Here is a 21,707-nt window from a genome sequence, read left to right as displayed (position 1 = left end):
ATTTTGCATGATTCTTGAAGATGGTTTGTAGGTGTCACTGTACTGCTCAACAACATAAAAAGTGCTTAAGTCAGGCTTGGTCAGAAGGGCTATTTTTATATGGATCAAATTAGATTTGTGAGCAGTCTGCCAGACATTACTGGAAACTAGGCAGTAGTTTCTACACCCTGGATTCTTCAACCAGGTCACCTAAGCAAGTGCCAGACACATCATCTCCAGCATTCATGCAGGGCATCTTCCTCTGCCAGTTATGACTTCTTGTCTCTTGCTTTAATCTTCTCCAGCAATCTGAAACCTTTGAGTCTCTACTGTGGTTGAGATATCAGATTTTGTCCTTGTGCGTTCTCATGACACATTTGAAACCCTTTTCCCTAGAGGGAGCCTGTGAGGCTGTCCTGAGACTTTGTGGCCAATGCCCTTTGGCTCCATTCCCTGGCCAGCTTAAGGCAGCTTAGTCTTGCTGACTAGCACTATTGAGTCCAGCAGTACTGTTCTGAGAATAGGAATGGGTAGACAGCTGCAGCATCTTTAAGTTATGACTGTGAAGATAAAAATGGTCTTGATTGAGTAGTACATCTGATGATATATATTCATCAAATCATATTGGATATCCCATTAAGCAACATAAAGTTATCTAGTGATTTATTTCATACCCAGCCTAAAATAACTTTGGAAATTAACTTAGGTTACCCAGAAGTGAAAACTGTCACTGATTTGCCTTCAATTTTAATTGTAAAAATAACTAAAGTTACAAAAAACCAACCAACCAACCAAACAAACAAATAAACAAACAAAAACCCCAAAGAAAAAAACAAGAAAACAGGCTCTCATAGGAACTCTGAATTAAAGATCTTATTCAATATCTGTAACTTAACACTTCTCTTCTCAAGAACTCAAGTATCCCCCTAACTCAAGCTAAAAGATTATGTCAAGATTCTACCAAGTCTATCAGGAATGGCCAAACTTTTGACAATGGGACATGGTGTCATCTATAAATCTCATGCTATAGAATTACACAATTGAACTGCAAACAAGTCAAACCATATTCAAAAACAAACAAATAAATAAAAACAATGTTTTAAATCAGTTTATGATTTGATGTTAGGTCATATACATACCTAACCTGGCATATGTGTAGCTCAGTGACTACAAGCTGAAGATAACCATCACCTAGAACTTTTTTGAACATTTGAACACCTTAGTGGGCTACTTTGGCCTTTGCATTGTGGTTCTTTCTTTGGTGGGAGGCTCCTTAAATGGTGGAAGCATTAGGGAATCTACTGTGTTATCATCACTTTAGACTTCTTTGTTCTTACTATCAAAAGCCTTAAAATTAATGTTCTTGGTAGTATCACAGGCATTCTGACTTAATTTAATCCATCTCTTAATATGTTTTTACCAACTTTACGCATATTGCAATATTAAAATAGTCACTATTTTTCTTCTTAATTTTCTCCCATCTATCTATCTATCTATCTATCTATCTATCTATCTATCTATCTATCTATCTATCCATCCATCCATCCATCCATCCATCCATCCATCCATCCATCTATCTATCTATCTATCTATCTATCTATCTATCTATCTATCTATCTATCTATTCACTTTACATTCTAATCACAGCTCCCTCTCCACCCAGTATCCCCCCCCCCCAGTCTTTCCCTCAATTCCTTTGCCTCTTTTCCTCTGAGAAAGGGGAAATCACCCCATGAGACCAACCCATGCTGACACTTACAATCACTGAAGGACAAGGGACATACTTTCCCACTGAGGGCAAATAAGGCAGTCCAGTTATGGGAACAAGATCCATAGGCATGCAACAGAATCAGGGTAAGCCTCCGGTCCAGTTGTTGGGAGACCCGCTATTAATATTTCAAATATGTGAAGTTGGGTAGACATTCACAGAGAATAAAAATATTCTTATAATCTAGATTTTATGGTTGAGTTATTATTGTAGTTGAATTGTTCTGTATATATTCTCCCACCATGCCTGTGGCGTTCTTTTTGTTGAGTGTATTTCAGACTAAAATGTGGATATTGTTGAATTTCTAGATAAAATAGTTTATATTCAGATCTGTTAAACCAAAAGAAACCACTGACAATTCCTCTTCAGTGGGCCTCAGTTTCTGAATATAATGCAAGAAGAGCAGTTTTTGATGACATCCTTTTATCTGCTTTATTATCTAACATTCTCTAATTGTCTGATATTTGCCCATTTAATTGATTGGCATGCTTATGCAACAAAAAATTGCCTTCTTGTGGGATTGAAAAAGAAGAAAGAAAATGCATTTTATTTATTTATGGTATATTTGTTTAATCAAAGCCAGGGTAGCATAGAATAAAGCTGTTCGCCAGTCCATTGTGATTTTTCCATAAAAACATATGTTTACAGACATCTAGGGAAATAGACAACAATATGTCAGATGGATGTTTTCAAACTTAGGGGAAGAACAATGTCATACTGTTAAAAAGAGAAATGAATAAACATGAAATTGAAAATGAATTTTAATGAAAGTTCTAGCCCTGTCCCAGGGAAGAAAAATACGAATGTCTGATAAGCAGAAATCTGAGTAGTGCAAACCACTGTTTTGAGGCCACTGAACCTAAAAGCATCTGTCCTTTTTTTTGAACATTGGGGTACTTCTGTCACTAAGATCTTTAGACTGAAGGATTTGACAAGGAACATCACGTACATGAAATAAAACCAAATAAGCAAAACTAATAGGCATGAAACAAATATCAAATGGAAGAAATCTCTCAAAGTCAACCAAAGAAATGGAGAGTACAAGCCTGCCTAGCTGTAATATTCCTGTTTTTCTGTGCTACGCAATATTTAAGCACTCTATGTCCCATTTTTCTGGGACTGCCAGAAATGGCCCTGTAGCAAGCATGTAACTCTCTACCCCACTGTTGGTGGGACAAAAGTGCTTCCCATGGACAAGTACTAACTCCAACTATTGCTACCATATATAGACTAAACTTTGCCTTCAGCTCTTATTGCAAAGGGTAATGTGGATTATTTTCAGTAATATAAGGAGATTGATCCCATCAGTGAATTTTTCATACGCTTCATACTGTCCGTAAAAATGTTATTTTTTTATTAACTTGAGTGTTTCTTATTTACATTTCGATGTTATTCCCTTTCCTGCTTTCCGGGCCAACATCCCCCTAACCCCTCCACCTCCCCTTCAATATGGGTTTCCCCCTCACCATCCTCCCCCTATTACCGCCCTACCCCCAAAAATCACGTTAACTGGGGGTTCAGTCTTAGCAGGACCAAGGGCTTCCCCTTCCACTGGTGCTCTTACTAGGCTATTCATTGCTACCTAGGAGGTTAGAGTCCAGGGTCAGTCCATGTATAGTCTTTGGGTAGTGGCTTAGTCCCTGGAAGCTCTGGTTGGTTGGCATTGTTGTTCATAAGGGGTCTCAACTCACTTTAAGCTCTTCCAGTCCTTTCTCTCATTCCTTCAACAAGGGTCCCATTCTCAGTTCACTGGTTTAATGATGGCGTTCGCCTATGTATTTGCTGTATTCTAGCTGTGTCTCTCAGGAGAGATCTACATCCGGTTCCTGTCTGCCTGCATTTCTTTGTTTCATTCATCTTGTCTAATTGGGTGACTGCATATGTATGGGCCACATGTGGGGCAGGCTCTGAATGGGTGTTCCCTCTGCTCTGTTTTAATCTTTGCCTCCTTATTCCCTGCCAAGGGTACTCTTTTTCCTCATTTAAAGAAGGAGTGAAGCATTCACATTTTGATCATCCGTCTTGAGATTCATGTGTTCTATGCATCTAGGGTAATTCAAGCATTTCGGCTAATAGCCAATTATCAATGAGTGCATACCATGTGTGTTTTTCTGTGATTGGGTTACCTCACCCAGGATGATATTTTCCAGTTCCAAACATTTGCCTACAAATTTCAAAAAGTCATTGTTTTTGATAGTTGAGTAATATTCCATTGTTTAGATGTACCACAATTTCTGTATCCATTCCTCTGTTGAAGGGCATCTGGGTTCTTTCCAGCTTCTGGCTATTATAAATAAGGCTGCTATGAACATAGTGGAGCATTTGTCTTTTGTATATGTTGGGGAATCTTTTGGGTATATGCCCAAGAGAGGTATAGCTGGGTCCTCAGGTAGTTCGATGTCCATTTTTCTGAGGAATCTCCAGACTGATTTCCAGAATGGATGTACCAGTCTGCAATCCCACCAACAATGGAGGAGTGTTCCTCTTCTCCACATCCTTGCCAGGATTTGCTGTCACCTGAGTTTTTGATATTAGCCATTCTCACTGGTGTGAGGTAAAATCTCAGGGTTGCTTTGATTTGCATTTCCTTTATAACTAAAGATGTTGAACATTTCTTTAGGTGTTTCTCAGCCATTCAGCATTCCTCAGCTGTGAATTCTTTGTTTAGCTCTGAACCCCATTTTTAATAGGGTTATTTGTCTCCCTGCGGTCTAACTTCATGAATTCTTTGTATATTTTGGATATAAGCCATCTATCTGTTGTAGGGTTGGTAAAGATCTTTCCCAATCTGTTGGTTGCCGTTTTGTCTTAACCACAGTGTCCTTTGCCTTACAGAAGCTTTGCAGTTTTATGAGATCCCATTTGTCGATTCTTGATCTTAGAGCATAAGCCATTGGTGTTTTGTTCAGGAAATTTTCTCCAGTGCCCATGTGTTCGAGATTCGTCCCCACTTTTTCTTCTATTAGTTTGAGTGTATCTGATTTGATGTGGAGGCCCTTGATCCACTTGGACTTAAGCTTTGTACAGGGTGATAAGCATGGATCAATCTGCATTCTTCTACATGTTGATCTCTAGTTGAACCAGCATCATTTACTGAAAATGCTATCTTTTTTCCATTGGATGGTTTTGGCTCCTTTGTCAAAAATCAAGTGACCATAGGTGTGTGGGTTCATTTCTGGGTCTTCAATTCTATTCCATTGTTCTATTTGTCTGTCTCTGTACCAATACCATGCAGTTTTTTTTATCACTATTGCTCTGTAATACTGCTTGAGTTCAGGGATAGTGATTCCCCTGAAGTCCATTTATTTTTGAGGATAGTTCTAGCTATCCTGGGTTTTTTTTTTTTTGTTATTCCAGATGAATGTGCAAATTGTTCTGTCTTACTCTTTGAAGAATTTGATTGGTATTTTGATGGGCATTGCATTGAATCTGTAGATCGCTTTTGGTAAAATGGCCATTTTTACTATATTAATACTGCCAATCCATGAGCATGGGAAATCTTTCCATCTTCTGTGGTCTTCTTCAATTTATTTCCTTAGAGGCTTGAAGTTCTTATTGTTCAGACCTTTTACTTGCGTGGTTAAAGTCACACCGAGGTACTATTTGGGACTATTATGAAGGGTGTCGTTAGCAGATGCTGGCGAGGATGCAGAGAAAGAGGAACACTCCTCCTTTGTTGGTGGGATTGCAGACTGGTACAACCATTCTGGAAATCAGTATGGAGGTTCCTCAGAAAATTGGACATTGAACTGCCTAAGGATCCAGCTATACCTCTCTTGGGCATATATCCAAAAGATGCCCCAATATATAAAAAGACACCTGCTCCACTATGTTCATCTCAGCCTTATTTATAATAGCCAGAAGCTGGAAAGAACCCAGATGCCCTTCAACAGAGGAATGGATACAGAAATTGTGGTACATCTACACAATGGAATATTACTCAGCTATCAAAAACAATGACTTTATGAAATTCGTAGGCAAATGTTGGAACTGGAAAATATCATCCTGAGTGAGGTAACCCAATCACAGAAAAACACACATGGTATGCACTCATTGATAAGTGGCTATTAGCCCAAGTGCTTGAATTACCCTAGATGCCTAGAACACATGAAACTCAAGACAGATGATCGAAATGTGAATGCTTCACTCCTTCTTTAAAAGGGGAACAAAAATACTCTTGGCAGGGAATAGCGAGGCAAAGATTAAAACAGACACAGAAGGAACACCCATTCAGAGCCTGCCCCACATGTGGCCCATACATATACAGCCATCCAATTAGACAAGATGGATGAAGCAAAGAAGTGCAGGCCAACAGGACCCAGATGTAGATCGCTCCTGAGAGACACAGCCAGAATACAGCAAATACAGAGGCGAATGCCAGCAACAAACCACTGAACTGAGAATAGGACCCCCGTTGAAGGAATCAGAGAAAGAACTGGAAGAGCTTGAAGGGGCTCAAGACCCCATATGTACAACAATGCCAAGCAAACAGAGCTTCCAGGGACTAAGCCACTACCTAAAGACTATACATGGACTGACCTTGGACTCTGACCTCATAGGTAGCAATGAATATCCTAGTAAGAGCACCAGTGGAAGGGGAAGTCCTGGGTCCTGCTAAGACTGAACCCCCAGGGAACTTGATTGTTGGGGGGAGGGCGGCAATGTGGGGAGGATGGGGAGGGGAACACCCATAAAGGAGGGGAGGGGGAGGGATTAGGGGGATGTTTTCCCGGAAACCAGGAAAGGGAATAACACTTGAAATGTAAATAAGAAATACTCAAGTTAATACAAAAAAAAAGGAAAAAAATAAAAAAATAAAAAAATAAATAAAAAAATGAAGGGTGTCGTTTCCCTAATTTCTTTCTCGGCTTGTTTCTATTTTGTGTAGAGGAAGGCTACTGATTTATTTGGGTTAATTTTATACCCAGCCACTTTGCTGAAGTTGTTTATCAGCCTTAGTAGTTCTCTGGTGGAACTTTTGAGATCACTTAAATATACTATCATATCATCTGCAAATAGTGATATTTTGACTTCTTCTTTTCCAATCTATATCCCCTTGATCTCCTTTTGTTGTCTGATTGCTCTGGCTATAACTTCGAGAACTATATTGAATAAGTAGAGAGAGAGTGGGCAGCCTTGTCTAGTCCCTGATTTTAGTGGGATTGCTTCAAGTTTCTCTCCATTTAGTTTAATGTTAGCAAATGGTTTGCTGTATATGGCTCTTACTATGTTTAGGTATGGGCTTTGAATTCCTATTCTTTCCAGGACTTTTATCATGAAGTGGTGTTGAATTTTGTCAAATGCTTTCTCAGCATCTAATGAAATGATCATGTGGTTTTGTTCTTTCACTTTGTTTATATAATGGATCACACTGATTGTTTTGCATATATTAAACCATCCCTGCATGCCTGGGATGAAGCCTACTTGATCATGGTGGATGATTGCTTTGATGTGCTCTTGGATTCAGTTTGCCAGAATTTTATTGAGTATTTTTGCATCGATATTCATAAGGTAAATTGGTCTGACGTTCTCTTTCTTTGTTGGGTCTTTGTGTGGTTTAGGTATAAGAGTAATTGTGGCTTCATAGAAGGAATTCGGTAGTGATCCATCTTTTTCAATTTTTGGAATAGTTTGGATAGTATTGGTATAAGGTCTTCTATGAAGGTCTGGTACAATTCTGCACTAAACCAGACTAGACCTGGGCTCTTTTTGGTTGGGAGAACTTTAATGAATGCTTCTATTTCAATAGGAGTTATAGGGTTGTTTAAATGGTTTATCTGTTCCTGATTTAACTTTGGTACCTGGTGTCTGTCTAGGAAATTGTCCATTTCCTGCAGATTTTCAAGCTCTTTTGAATATAGATTTTGTAGTAGGATCTGATGATTTTTTTAAATTCCTCTGATTCTATAGTTATGTCTCCCTTTTCCTTTCTGATTTTGTTAATTTGGACACACTCTCTGTGTCCTCTGGTTAGTCTGGCTAACGGTTTATCAATCTTGTTGATTTTCTCAAAGAACCAACTTTTGGTTCTGTTGATACTTTCTATGGTCCTTTTTGTTTCTACTTGGTTGATTCCAGCTCTGAGTTTGATCATTTCCTGCATTCTACTCCTCCTGGGTGTATTTGCTTCTTTTTGTTCTAGAGTTTTTAGGTGTGCTGTCAAGCTGCTTACATATGGTCTCTCCTGTTTCTGTCTGCAGGCATTCAGAGCTATAAGTTTTCCTCTTAGCACAGCTTTCATTGTGTCCCATAAGTTTGGGTATGTTGTACCTTCATTTTCATTAAATTCTAAGAAGTCTTTAATTTCTTTCTTTATTTCTTCCTTGTCCAGGTTATCGTTGAGTAGAGCATTGTTCAACTTCCATGTATATGTGGGAGTTCTTCCCTTATTATTATTGAAGACCAGCTTTAGCCCGTTGTGTTCTGATAGCACTCATGGGATTATTTCTATCTTTCTGTATCTGTTGAGGCCGGTTTTTTGACCAATTATATGGTCAATTTTGAAGAAAGTACCATGAGGTGTTGAGAAGAATGTATATCCTTTTGCTTTAGGATAGAATATTCTATAAATATCTGTTAAGTCCATTTGGTTCATGACTTCTCTTAGTCTGTCTACGTCTCTGTTTAATTTCTGTTTCCAAGACCTGTCCATTGATGGGAGTGGGGTGTTGAAATCTCCTACTATTATTGTGTGAGGTGCAATGTGTGTTTTGAGCTTTAGTAAGGTTTCATTTATGTATGTAGGTGCCCTTGTATTTGGAGCATAAATATTTAGGATTGAGAGTTCATCTTGGTGGATTTTTCCTTTGATGACTATGAACTGTCCTTCCTTATCTTTTTTGATGACTTTTGGTTGAAAATTGATTTTATTCAATATTAGAATGGCTACTCCAGCTTGCTTCTTCCTACCATTTGCTTGGAAGGTTGTTTTCCAGCCTTTCACTCTGAGGTAGTGTCTGTCTTTGTCTCTGAGGTGTGTTTCCTGTATGCAGCGGAATGCAGAGTCCTCATTACATATCCAGTTTGTTAATCTATGTCTTTTTATTGGGGAGTTGAGGCCATTGATGTTGAGAGATATTAAGGAATAGTGATTATTGCTTCCTGTTATATTTATATTTGGATCGGAGGTTATGTTTGTGTGCTTTTCTTCTCTTTGTTTTGTTGCCAAGACGATTAGTTTATTGCTTTTTCTATGGTGTAGCTTGCCTCAATTGGGCTTTACCATTTATTATCCTTTGTAGTGCTGGATTTGTAGAAAGATATTGTGTAAATTTTGTTTTGTCATGGAATATCTTGGTTTCTCCATCTATGTTAATTGAGAGTTTTGCAGGATACAGTAGCCTGGGCTGGCATTTGTGTTTTCTTAGGGTCTGTATGACATCTGTCCAGGATCTTCTGGCTTTCATAGTCTCTGGCGGAAAGTCTGGTGTGATTCTGATAGGTCTGCCTTTATATGTTACTTGACCATTTTCCCTTACTGCTTTTAATATTCTTTCTTTATTTTCTGCATTTTGTCTTTTGACTATTATGTGATGGGAAGAGTTTCTTTTCTGGTCCAACCTATATGGAGTTCTGTAGGCTTCTTATATGCTTATGGGCATCTCTTTCTTTAGGTTAGCGAAGTTTTCTTCTATGATTTTTTTGAAGATATTTTCTGGTCCTTTGAGCTGGAAGTCTTTACTCTCTTCTATACCTAGCATCCTCAGCTTTGATCTTCTCATTGAGTCCTGGATTTCCTGTATGTTTTGGACCAGTAGCTTTTTCCATTTTACATTATCTTTGACAGTTGTGTCGATGATTTCTATGGAGTCTCCTGCTCCTGAGATTCTCTCATCTATCTCTTGGTTTCTGTTGGTGATGTTTGTATCTACGTCTCCTTGTCTCTTGCTTTGGTATTCTATATCCAGGGTTGTTTCTCTGCGTTCTTTCTTGATTGCTTCTATTTCCATTTTTAATTCCTTCAACTGTTTGTGTTTTCCTGGAATTCTTTCAGGGATTTTTGTGATTCCTCTCTATAGGCTTCTACTTGTTTATTTATGTTTTCCTGAGTTTCTCTAAGGGAGTTCTTCATGTTTTTCTTGAAGTCCTCCAGCATCATGATCAGATATGATTTTAAATCTAGATCTTGCTTTTGTGGTGTATTTGGATATTCACTGTTTGCTTTGGTGGGAGAATTGTGCTCCGGTGATGCCATGTAGTCTTGGTTTCTGTTGGTTGGGTTCCTGCGCTTGCCTCTCGCCATCAGATTATCTCTGGTGTTACTTTGTTCTGCTATTTCTGACAGTGGCTAGACTGTGCTATAGACCAGTGTGTCAGGAGTGCTGTAAGCCTGTTTTCCTGTTTTCTTTCAGCCAGTTATGGGAACAGAGTGTTCTGCTTTCGGCTGTGTAGTTTTTCCTGTGTAGAGGTCTTCAGCTGTTCCTGTGGGCCTGTGTCCTGAGTCCACCAGGCAGGTCACTTAGAGCAGAAATGTAGGTCTTACCTGTGGTCCCGAGGCTCAAGTTTGCTCGTGAGGTGTTGCTTATGAGCTCTCCGTGAGGGCAGCAACCAGGGGGACCTGTGCTGCCTTCTCTGGGAGCCCCTGTGCACCAAGGTTCCAGATGGTGTTTGGTGTTTTCTCCTGGAGTCAGAAATGTGGGCAGAGTGTAGTCTCTTCTGGCTTCCTAGGCCTTTCTGCCTCTCTGAAGGTTTAGCTCTTCCTCCCACGGGATTTGGGTGCAGAGAATTGTTTGTCTGGTCGGTCCCTTCAGTTTTCGGCGGTGTCTGGTGTGCAGGGCCCTAAAAATGATTTTTAAAATTTATTCTTTAATCCTTTTTTACAGTCTAATCTTCATCCCACTTCTTGTCTGCCCCCCACACACACCCCATCACGATCGCAACCCATCCCATAACTCCTCTGTCTCCAAGAGGATGTCCCCACACCCCCAAACCTACCCTATACCACCAGACCTCCCCACTTTGTGAGGCCTCCTCAAGTCTCTCAAGGATTAGGTGCATCTTCTCTCACTGAGGCCAGACCAGGCAGTCCTCTACTGTATATGTGTCAAGGGCTTCATATCAGCTGGTATATGCTGCCCGATTGCAGGCTCAGTGTCTGAGAGTTCTTGGGGGTCCAGAAACTGCTAGACTTTCTTTCCTCCTCAACTTCTTCCAGCTATTCTCCAATTCACTCACAAGGATCCCCAGCTTCTGCCCATTGTTTTGCTGCTAGTATCTGCATCTAACTTTTTCAGCTGTTTGCTGAGCCTCTCAGAGGGCAGCCTTACTAGGCTCCTTTCTGCAAGCATACCATGGCATCTGTAACAGTGTCAGGCCTCAGGGTTTTGAGGTGGATTCCAATTTGGGCCTGTCACTGGGCCTCTTTTCTCTCATGCTCTTTTCCATTTTGTCCCATCACTTCCTTCACACAGGAACAATATAGATCAATGGAATAGAATTGAAGACCCAGATAAAACCACACACTTTGTCTTTGACAAAGAAGCCAAACATATACAATGGACAAAAGAAAGCAACTTCAATAAATGGTGCTGGTTTAACTAGCAGTCTGTATGTAGAAAATTGGAAAAAGATCCATATTTGTCACCTCACAAAGCTCAAGTCCAAGTGGATCTAGGACCTCAGAATAAAATCAGATACAATCTAATACAACAGAAAGTAGGAAAGAGCCTCAAACTCTGGGGCACAGAGAAAAATTTCCTAAACGAAACTCCAGTGGCTCACACTCTAAGGTCAAGAATTGGTAAAAGGGACCTCATGAAACTGGAAAACTTCTGCAAGTCAAAGCACCTAGTCAATAGGACAAACCTGAAACCTACAGATTTGGAAAACATCTTTAATAAACCTTCATCCGATAAAGGGCTAATATTCAAAATATATAAAGAACTCAAGAAACTAACCACCAAAAAAACAAACCCCAAACAACCCAATCAAAAAATGAGATATAGAACATAATAGAGAATTCACAAGATAGGAATCTCAAATGTCTGAGAAGCACCTAAAGAAATATTCAAAATCATTAGTGATCAGGGAAATCCAAATCAAAATGATCCTGAGATTCTACCTTACATGAATCAGATGGCTAAGATCAAAACCTCAGGTGATAGCACATGTTGGCAAGGATATGGAGAAAGAGGAACACTCCTCCATTGCTGGTGGGATTTCAAAATCACTCTGGAAATTAAACTGGAGTTTCCTCAGAAAATTGGAAATAGATCTACCTGAAGACCCAGCTATACCACTCTTGGGCATATACCCAAAAGATGCTCCAAGATATAACAAGAACACATGATCCACTATGTTCATAGCAGCCTTATTTGCAATAGCCAGAAGCTGGAAACAACCGAGATGTCACACAACAGAAGAATGGATACAGAAGAATGGTTCATTTACACAATGGAATACTACTTAACTATTAAGAATGAGCACATCCTTAGTTTTGCAGGCAAATGAATGGAACTGTAAAATATCCTGAGTGAGGTAACTCAGACCTAAGAAGACATGCATGGTATGTACTCACTAATAAGTGGATATTACCCCAAAAAGTACAGAATACTTAGGACACAATCCACTGAATTCAAGAAAGTTAGCAAGTAGAAGGACCCAAGTGAAGATACCTCAGTCCCCCCTGGGAGGGAGAAGAAAGCAATCACAGAAGGGGGGAGGGAGGGACCTTAATTGTAGCAGGGACAGGGAGAGGAAGGCAGAATATGATTAAGTATTAGGTGGGGAGGACTGAAGCCCTGAAGGCCTGCAGAAAGAATGGCAACAGCCTAATTTATGAGGAAAGACATTGTGGGACCCTTTAGAATGTACAAGAGACTTGGGAGGTGAGAGATTCTCATGACTCAATGGACTGGATCATGGATGAAGTGCTCTAGAGTGGAGAGGGGGAACTTGTAGATTCTACCTCCAGTGGAGGGACAAGACGTGACGTGAAAGGATGGGTTGCCATCCCACAGTTAAAATACCTTTTTAATGAACATTCCAGCACTAACATGTGTTTAACAGAAGAATCGCAGAGCTAGATGACTAGGACTTTGGAGGGTAAAAATATAGCCTTAAGTAAGTTTGCTGTCAAAGAATATGTTAATATATACTTTCAGTTCTTTTTTTTTTTTTGTTCTGCTTTTGTCACATTTCATTGGTTCCTGATCTAAACTAGGAAGACATAATGATTCACTTGCTATTTGCATTAAGAAAATAATATTGTGAAAAATTTAAAAATAATAAGGAAAGCTGCATTTCAAATATTGTTTTTCTTTTCCTGTCTTAACACTCTATTGCTTATGATGATGCCTCATTAGGCACTGTCAAACATTTCAAAACCTAATTCTCAAGCTTATTTGAAAATGGCTACACTAATTTGGCATTCAAGTATCCAGTTACCACATGTATGCCTAGATTTGTTAAACATATATGAGTTTAGATTAGGTAATCAACCTTTTTATATAAGTCATATTGGTTCAAGGTTATATATTCCATATTTTCCCTAACAGTATTTCTGAAAAGAGGAGAGAGAAGTGGAGGGTAGTATGGTACAACCGTAATATAAAGCTTCACGTTAGAGTTACATTCTGCAATTATGGTCAGGATATCCAGTACAGATTATGGAAATTAGCAGCTGTATGACTTCTTCATTTGATTTTTTTCTTATTAAAAACATGCTTGATTAGCCCTCTACTCTTTTAAATGAAATTACAAAATAATTATGAGTTCTGCTTCTAAATCCCTTTGCTGAGAACTACAATAAACTGTTGAACACAGAATCAGTGTTTGATACATTTATATGAATGTTAAGTGCATATAAATTGCCAGTTAACATGGCATGTGCTTACTACTTAGTAAAATGAATGTTTGCCCAGCTATTAAACAAGTGGGAAACATTCATCTTTGCAGAAGTCAACTGGGGAACATTTATCTTTGCTGAAGTCATTGTTTTATCTTGGTAAAACTCGTTGAACATATTGTAGCTAGACAGCCACCATGCATATCATCTTTCGTCTGCATTTATTCATGGATTAGAATGTCCATGTGTTGTCCTTAGTAAGTGGAAGACTATGAAGAAAAGGATTCATTGAGTTAATCTATATATATAACTGTTCTCTTTATGGGGAAAATCTCCTTGGAATGTTCCTCATAAATTAAAAACAAGGAGCAACTGTTTGTTTGTGTGTGTGTGTGTGTGTGTGTGTGTGTGTGTGTGTGAGAGAGAGAGAGAGAGAGAGAGAGAGAGAGAGAGAGAGAGAGAGAGCACATCAGAGTCAGCAAAGGGCATGCAATATATGCTTCTCATCCAAGGAGAGAATAAATACATTTGATTCAGATCAAAAGAACATTTTTCTCAAAATGTCTTAAATTGTATTTGTTTAGATTTTGGTGATGGCTTGGGAAGGCAGATTTTTTTTTTAAAAAGGAAAACAATAGCACAGTAGCAACCTCAACACCCAAAGCAAGTGTTACATAGATTATTTGTGCTTAAGTTGCCTCACACACTGAATTTGTCCTTTATGTTTAGGGGTTATCCCTGGAATTGAAGAACATCATGATTCTATCAGTACACTATGGTGATTTCCCCAAGATAGCTGGCAGAATAGATTGTGATCTTACCAAATTAAAAGAGCAACCAAAAATGTTCCAGTGGAGAGAACTTAGAGCCTGTACAATAGCTACAAGCTCATTCAACTGACTCCAACTTGATTTTCAATGTAAATAATATAGTACACTAATATACTCAAGATCGTGTAATAATTCTGGAAGTAAAAAAGCTGTACCTTAAATTAGGGCTAGGACATAGGATTCATAGATAGGTTTAATTTTACTAATGAATTCTATTGATTCATACAATTCTGATATACAGCATACAGAAAGAAGCAAAAAGTATTCTTCATTTGAAATCCATAATAACATCACCTAGGACTGATGTCATAAAATCTAACAGCAATGTAATTAGTACACTCATGCTGATCAGGGTGGTGATAATAAAAGATAGAGTTCTCAGAATGAAAACTGTTGACATTTTCCATGACATATAAATGGAAGAATAATATCTAGATAGATAACATGGAAAGCAAAGAACAGATACAAATGCATCATTTCTTGTAGAAAAGAAACTAATTGAATTTAGAGGCATCAGTTACAAGTTTAGCTTAATAAGACTCTTAATTCATATTAAATGCAATAATTCAGTCTGAAGTATGCTCGAGAAATTGGAGTATGTTTATCTGGTTGTTTATTTGACTAGGAAAGGGAATGTGTTATGTGCTTCTTTTTAATAAAATTATCAAGGGTTGGTGTCTACAAGTTGCCTACAGTTACTTTCATCATTCCTACTTCAATCATCTTTTATCTCTTCTTCTGAAAGTGAAACAAAGAGAAAAATAGGTCATGATAAAGAGGGCATTTTATTTCATTCTAAATAAGCTTTGTAAAAATTTCTAGTTTTAGATCAGCTTCTTACACAATTGATGGTAAATAATGATGAAAATGTAAATCAGGATTCATCCCTTTTTGATAAAGAACTGAAGATGGTTTATTTACATATAACTGGAGAAGAATCAAACTCAATATTGGTAAATATTTACACTTCAGCAATCACAAAAATTTCCTCATGTTCATAGCAATATATATTATTGTATACATGGAAGTAGGACTTGAATTGCTGGTAATTGCATTCGTATTAATCTCCTATCTTCCATTACAGGAAACGTTCATTGTCACTGGCAATATTAGCTAACATAGAAGACAATGGAGTTAAGTTTATGTCTCAACAAGTAATCTTTTAATAAATGTTGGAACGAATCTTAGAGCAGAGCTGCTTCATCAATAAATCAAGGAATTAACAAGGGAGTAACAGAGCAGACTTACATTCTCATTTTACCTTTTCCATGTTCTCAATCATTTCGCTTTTGCAATACATAATTCATATTGGCTATAAGATGGAAAATTTTGTGGTCACATAGAAGAAAGGATCAGACATATACCCAACTATCCTTGAACCCAGATTTGTCAAATGAAATTGTTTTCTCCCTTGAATGGGAATCTATGAGCACTATGGGATTCACCCAGAAACTCGAATTTTCCCTCAGAAAATCACAAATGAATTAAATACTTAGAATTGGTATTTTTCAATCATTTCTTCTTTCTTTTTAACCTAAACTCATGGCTAGAGTCATTCCTCAACAAGCCTTTCTACTCCATTTCCAGTCCATTTTACTGGTCAATAGTCTATTGTGGGCCTTTTTTTCCTCTCAGATCCAACACTGCCATAATCACTTAAATGATTTTTCTTCCTCTAACCCTGTCTAGCTCCAGTAGATGCTTTCGATGCCAGTGTGATAGTATCTTTTAAAAATTGCCTGCTGTTCTCTCCTACAGTGCATTACCTGCAATAAAAAGAATGACAGCTTTGTTTCTGAGTTTGTACATTACTTGCTTGTCTCATTGCTGTGAAAATATAATCACCTGAGAAAAGCCATCTCATGGATAAAAGGTTTATTACGGCTAATACTCAGAAGGTCTAGTGCATCATGGCAGGGAAAATACTGAAGAGTGACCAAGGCAGTTCAGTCAGTGAACAGGTTCTCCAGGGCAGGTGTGAGGATTGAAAAGAAAAAGACAATTAGACAACATTTAACATAACTACAGCCAGTTCTGAGGCTGAAGCAGATGTTTTATTTTCCAATATGCTTTTATACCACTTTAATTACATGCACAACGATAAGATCAGTTCTGAGTCAAGGAACAAGCAAGGTGATGAACAAAATCCTGTAAACACTGTTCTGGGTGCTAATCAGGATGACCAAAACAAAAGGACTGCCACTTCCTGTGAGCCTGCTCGGAGTTTTGCATTAACTCAAATGTAAATGTTCTTAATCAGGACCCATTTCCTGTGTCAGATTCTTGCCCTGGCCTCCTTTCTTTTGTCCTGGTGTCAAATTCCAGCCAAGTGTATAAAAGCAAAGCAAGTGGCCCCCAAAGGCTCTCTGCAGAGGAGGAAGTGTGAAGCATTTGGTCACATTACATTCACAATCAAGAAGAAGAGGGAAATGAAATCTATGCAGTGATTTCTCCCTTGTAAATACTTTATGTGTGTGATTTTTTTTTTTGTCTATATGTTTGTTTGTGGACCATGTATGTACTCAGTTCCTATAGAAGCTTACAGAAGGTGGAAGATTATCTGAAACTGAAGTTACAGATAGTGGTGAGTAGCCATGTGGTTACAGAGAATTAACTACTGAGCTCTGTCTCCTGCCCTGCTTTTTCCTTTGTTTTCACTCTCTGATCCTAAACCAAAAATCTGTGTGGTTTTTAGGTGAGGCAGGTTTTCCTATATTAATGTGCCAATGCTAGATATTTCTTCATAGGAATAGCTAGAGGCTTGGTTGCATGGTGGTTGTAAACTCTATAAAGTTGACAATAAACATTAACCATCACAGTGTGGTTGGAAGGAAGACCATAGAAATTAAATGGATCTGGCTTCAGGCAGAAACTGTGGTAAACTGGAGAGTCAGCAGACCAGTGAAAAGGAGACAACTATCATTCTACTGGGATTGTGAGCTACAAATTTGTAAATTTTTTCTCAAATAAACCTAGACTGTTTAGTGTGTTCTACAAAGTCCTTCCTGAACACCTTCATGTCTACACCTTAAATCTTATTTCTTCTAGTTCATGTCAATTCTACTTACAAAAAGTAGACTTCAAAATCAATTTTTTTTCTATCTCTGGTGCCATTTCCCTATTTTAGGGCACCATCATCTTTCTGGTGGATTATGACAATGACTTCTTAACTGGTTCCTTTGTTGAAAATAACTTTTAGTTCTAGATTATTTTTCCAAATGTGGTCTTTTAAATGCATCAGTGTAATCTATTGGAATTATTAGATTTTTGTCCAATGGGCTGACCTATTGAGATATTTCCTAGTGTTGGCTTTCCTTTTCTACATCTAAAATGGATCAACAGCATTTTCCATTCCTGGAGGAGTAGTGAGAGCAGGTTATTAAAGAAAATAGATGGTGCAGAGTGACTGTCAGCAGAATTTCTTTCCAATATTTGGCTATGGAACTGTTATTTGTGATTCAACCACCAGATCTTGCCCCTGCCAGCGGGAACCCATTTATTTGTGGGGGTCGAGGGGGACCCATACCTGCGGGAGAAAGGGCAAGAAAGAGGAGCGAGACCAAGCAGTGTCCTTGTCAAGGTCTGTTTATTGAGAGGAATGTATAGCATTTAAAGCTCTGAAGCAGGAATTGAAGCAGGAACTGAAGCTTAGGGCAGGGGGAGTACTGGGAAGTGCCCAAGGACATAAGGTGAATCACTAAACTGCAAGATATCCTCCTTAGACAAAGAGGCAATAGTCTTCCGGGAACATGTTCTTCCTTTGAAAAGGTCAAGCCCTTCTCAGGAATCTGCTCAGTGCTGGGCTCTAGCTTTGCTTAGTTCGGACGTCTGGTTCCCGACAGGATCCCAGGACACTGTAAGCTCATAGAGAACAACCACTGATTGTCTATGCAGATTCACTACCTACAGAGCCAAAAGTTGCAAGTCTGAATTCTGTAGGGTGTTGTTGATTGCTTTATAAGCGTATGTGTACTATGATTTCAGCATGGTGCCTAGAATTTAGTAACTCCTTTGTAAAAATTTGGGGGTTTGTGATGGATTAAATAAGATATTTGGCATAGCTCTATGAGGAACCTTACTATAGACATTTTAGCACAGATTGGATAATGTGCTGGAAGTCTACCATATCATTGCTGATGAAAAGCATTAATGGGAACAAGATTCTTTTTTTATCATTAGAACCAAATATAATCAATAAGAGCCAGAGAAACTGGATTTATAGTGTCCGGAATACCATGCTTCAACATAGTAATGTTTCTTGCAGTGTTCATAGTTACAGAGCAAAGTGAAGCTAAAAATCTATGCATATTCAACTATGTTAATGAAAATAAATTTATTGGACTATAGCAAATCAAGGAACAGTTTATGATAGTTCTAAAATGCTCATTAGTTTCTTAGCTTTGCACTGGTTGAAAGGTAAAGATCAGCTAAACAAATACATGTCATAAGATTTCATATGATATTTACAAGAAAATCAGGTGAACCACAGAGTTGATCAAGGTCATAAAGGGATGAACATTGCTACCTAACATGTGGCTCCAAATTTGCAATATTCCAACTCTATATATTGCAAAATTTAAATTAATAAGCCTTGTACATATTTTAATGTAGGTGTAGCATTTTTCTCTAGGAACCTGAGGTCTTATCATCTATATGTGCTATAGACTTAGTCATTATCTGGACAGATAAAACCTTTAGCTAAAAGATGTATTTCTGGCGTGTGAATTTTCTGTCTACAAGATAAACAAGGGTGAGACTACAGTGACAAAATAAATATTCTTGCCTGCCTGATGCACGATGACAAACATCTAGAAATAAGCTCTGATTAAAAGAAAGAACCAAATCTATATTTTTCTTAGAAGTGCTCATTTCTATTCTATTTTCTTAGCTTAGCCATAGACTTCACAAGTACCTTGTAACTTATACTATTTAGCTTAGATCCTACAGTTTTTTTTTAAGTCTACTTTTCATATTTAAGTCTACTTTCCATCCTTTGTCAAAATGGGCAAATCATTTTATTTCATCTTGTACAGTAACTGTGAAAGGAGAAACATATATTGTAATTATGAATATTTCATTTCACTTTTTTACTGTAAGACAGCAGTCATCTAATTGTAATTAGATGAGTATTGTTATTAGGGACAGATTAAGTATAGTTCTAATATCCAGATCCAATAGTGTCAACAATGATACGGAAGTAAATTCTAGTATGATAGTAGAATACTGGTCATATATATGAGATAAGAGATTACGGATGGCTCTTGATCCAGCTACATACTATTTGGGCCATGTAACTTCTTGGCTATGGAAATATATGGGATATGTGTATTTTGGGGGTTGCATAGACTACCGTGGATGAGGGTTGTTTTGTTAAGTATTGTTTTATGGAAATGTATAGGCTTCATATATCTGGAGGTTATATAGATTACCTTGGTTGAAGGATATTTAGTTACTTTTCTATTTGCACAACAAAGTAACATGACCTAGGCAACTTAGAGAAGAAAGGTATTTAATTGGGAGCTTCAATGAAGATAAAGCATTTAATTGTGGGTAAAATCATGACTATCATGGGCAGGGAGCATGGCAGCAGACAGTCAGGCATGGCATTAACACAGTAGCTGAGAGCTCACATCTTCAGAAAACAACTAAAAGACAAAGAGAGATTTAACTTCGAAGGGTGAGGGTGTTTGAAACCTCATATCCCATCTCTGTGACACTACCTCTTTCAACAAGACCATATTTATGACTGGCTATGAATAGTGTATGTTTACTTTAATAAAATTGAACTTACACCATTAATCTCAAGAACTTGGCTAGATTTTATATTTGTTTTGAAACTGAAAGGTAGAAGTTTTAAGGTTGCCTCCCCCCCCAACAAAAGTTTAGAGCAGAAGAAATAAACTGGTTGGGCCCTGGAACTGCATATTCCAGGAACTAGCTGACCACAGAATGAGTAATTACACCAGCCAGTTCAGCAACTCTGTTCCAGGAACTAGCTGACCATAAAGTTAAAGTTTTAAAGAACAATCTTGAGAATCAGGAAGCTTCTCCTTGTGATTTTTCACTGGTATTCTCGACATTTTCCAATGATGCCATCCCTACCCGCTTGGGTTGTGGTTTCTTCCTTTAAATACCCCTTCTTCCAGCCACTTGGGGTCATGCTCAGCTACCCCTGTGTGGGATAGGAGTATTGACCCCAGTGCACTGGTTCCTGTCAATAAACCTTGTGTTATTACAGCAAGGACAGTCGCTTGTGAGTTCTTGGGGGGTCACGTCATCCCCAGACTTGAGTGAGGGTCTCCCCATTTCAGATGTCTTTCATTTGGGGGCTCGTCTGGGATTGGTGCCCACCCTCATCTCCGGAAATCCACTTGGAGGTAAGATATTGTCTGTGTCTTTTTGTTTTCATGCTGGCTGAATTCTGGTTCTGTATTTGCTCGCGAGTTCTGTGTTTTGCAGTTGCTCGCGTCTTGGGTAGAGACGGGGGCTCTTATCTCAGGAGAGACAGCAAGTGTGAGCAGTAGACGTGCCAGGGGCTCACCGATTGTGCTGCCCTGGGAGACGTCCCAGAAGGTCTGGAGGGACCCCAGGGACTCCTGGGAAGTTCCTACATGGGTACCAGTGAGGATAAAATAGTTCTGTAGTTCTCCTGGATTGGAGAAAGCTACACACCCTCCCAGCCATCTGTATTGTCTGTCTAGGTGGAGACAGACGTCTGTTAGTTTTTGTCTGTGTGTTTGAGGTCTCTGTTTTGTATTACTTATGTCTGTTGATGGGACAGACTGTGACGACTCGTCTGAGTTTGACTTTACTGGACTGAAGTTAGTGCTAGAGCACACAACTTGTCAGTTGAGATTAAGAAAGGACCGTGGCACACTTTTTGCTCCTCGGAGTGGCCGGCATTTGATGTCAGCTGGTCTCCTGAGGGCAGCTTTGACTTAGCCATTATTTTTGATCTGCTTCCCTTCATGTGTCTTTGGTGAGCTCATGGAAGCTCCTGTCTGAATCAGTTCAGTTTGTGGTGATCTTGCAGCAGCCGCTTGTATTTTGTTTTTGTGTGCACTTCTGTTTTTGTTTGTTAATCTTTTGATTGTCTTTCTGTGTGAGTGAATGCTATTTGTCCTCTTCGGTGGACCTCTCTTTTCTGGACTCTCTTCTTTTTTTTTCTCACTAGCCCACTTGAGATGCTTGTTAGTAGCTGTTTCAGGAAATGCAGAATTATACTAGAGGCCAGAATGTTCCAGATACAGATGGAAGGCCCTCTCTTCTGCATGTTGACTTCAATATACCTGATGGTAGAGAGGGCCAGGTCTACCACCAGGCTCCAAAGGTAGGTCTCTGAGGG

At 38.7% G+C, this 21,707-nt stretch overlaps 1 long non-coding RNA gene across 2 annotated transcripts in view; it reads right to left on the bottom strand.

The window, feature by feature from the left end:
* Positions 1-2,291: 2,291 nt before the first annotated feature.
* Positions 2,292-21,707, bottom strand: part of LOC134484005 (uncharacterized) — a 39,127-nt gene continuing 19,711 nt past the window's right edge. For both annotated transcript variants that reach the window (XR_010061292.1, XR_010061291.1), the window contains 2 exons: positions 10,230-10,525; positions 2,292-2,399 (listed from right to left, as the gene is read on the bottom strand). This is a non-coding gene — a long non-coding RNA (uncharacterized LOC134484005). The remainder of the gene's footprint in view (positions 2,400-10,229; positions 10,526-21,707) is intronic.

This window comes from Rattus norvegicus, chromosome X (genome assembly GCF_036323735.1).
Source record: "Rattus norvegicus strain BN/NHsdMcwi chromosome X, GRCr8, whole genome shotgun sequence".
Lineage (NCBI taxonomy): Eukaryota > Metazoa > Chordata > Mammalia > Rodentia > Muridae > Rattus > Rattus norvegicus.
This window is presented reverse-complemented; position numbering and strand designations above follow the sequence as displayed.